Source organism: Equus quagga, unplaced genomic scaffold, assembly GCF_021613505.1.
Source record: "Equus quagga isolate Etosha38 unplaced genomic scaffold, UCLA_HA_Equagga_1.0 HiC_scaffold_11774_RagTag, whole genome shotgun sequence".
NCBI lineage: Eukaryota > Metazoa > Chordata > Mammalia > Perissodactyla > Equidae > Equus > Equus quagga.
Window position 1 is genome coordinate 1 of NW_025792285.1, and position 1,176 is coordinate 1,176.

At 63.4% G+C, this 1,176-nt stretch overlaps 1 long non-coding RNA gene across 1 annotated transcript; it reads right to left on the bottom strand.

The window, feature by feature from the left end:
* Positions 1-80: 80 nt before the first annotated feature.
* Positions 81-511, bottom strand: LOC124231909 (uncharacterized). Its single transcript, XR_006886718.1, has 3 exons — positions 443-511; positions 311-357; positions 81-182 (listed from the first exon to the last, which is right to left on the bottom strand). It is a non-coding gene; the product is annotated as an uncharacterized LOC124231909 (long non-coding RNA).
* Positions 512-1,176: the final 665 nt, after the last annotated feature.

The following is a 1,176-nucleotide window of genomic DNA, read 5'->3' on the forward strand; positions in this document are numbered from 1 at the left end:
GAGTCTCCCTGAGCAGAGGCCCTGCTGGGGCTGTCTCCACTCACATGGCTGCATCCCCCAGAAACCGCAGGGGACTGTCCTGGGCCTCTGGGTCCTGCCCCTACCCGGATGGTGTCCTGGGCCAAGGCTGGAGTAAAGTGTCTGCGCAGATCCTGGACTCTTTCAAAGAAGCCGGAGAGACTCTGGGGGGAGGGGAGAACAAGTTGTCAGGGAGCCTCGAGGGTGGGCCGGGAGCTTGGGGAAAAGGGGCGGACAGGGTGGGCTGCACGGGGGGGATTCCTGCCTCCCGGCCCATGCTGGAGCCACTCACCTGGCTCTGGATTCCGGGGGGCGGAGTCCAGGTGGGGAAGGTCACCTCTGCAGGGGACAGACAGGGGTTCATTAGGGGTGACAGGGTCTGTACTTGTTGGGGTGGAGTCTGGGGTTGGGTCAGATCAGGTACCTTCACACATGGTGGTGTTTTGGTTGTCCCGGAGCCCCGGCAGGGGTGTCCACCCTGGGTGGCAGCGGCACCTGTATGAGCCCAGGGTGTTGACGCAGACGGTGGAGTTGTGACATGGGTGCTGCCCGGAGCTGCACTCGTCCACATCTGGGGACAGGAAGACGGGGTCAGGCCAGGTCACAGCCTGGAGGAGACCCCTCTCCCCTCCACGCACCACTCCCTTCTCCGTATTTGTGTCCCCTCGGCCCCTGGGCTCAAGGTGATGCCACCTGGTGACAGCACACCCCGAGTGGTGACCCCAGGTCATGGGGAGTGCAGAGGTGAGCCAGACGGATGTGCAGGTTGTGAAATAGTGGGAACCTTCACCCCGCTTAGTTAGTAATTAGCCGCTGCCTGGGGTCCTGGGAACCTTACCCATGGTACCCCAGCTCCTTCCCCAGGACCCCCAGATCTTTTCCCATTTGGTCTCAAAAGGCTTAGCGCCTGGCCCAGCAGGCACCCCCAGCCTTCATGCTGCTGGGGCCGCATGGGAACCATCGAGTATGTGAGCAGTTGTTCTGAGTGGGGGTCCCCAGGAGTGCAGCCGCCGAGCTCTGGACCTGCACAGACAGTGCCGTCTGGGCCTTCGGGGGACCCAGGAACGGGCTTCCAGCCAGGGCGGCAGCAGCACTTGTAGCCGCCCACGATGTTGAGGCAGTGGGTGGAGCTGTGGCAGGGATTGTGCCCCGAGGCAC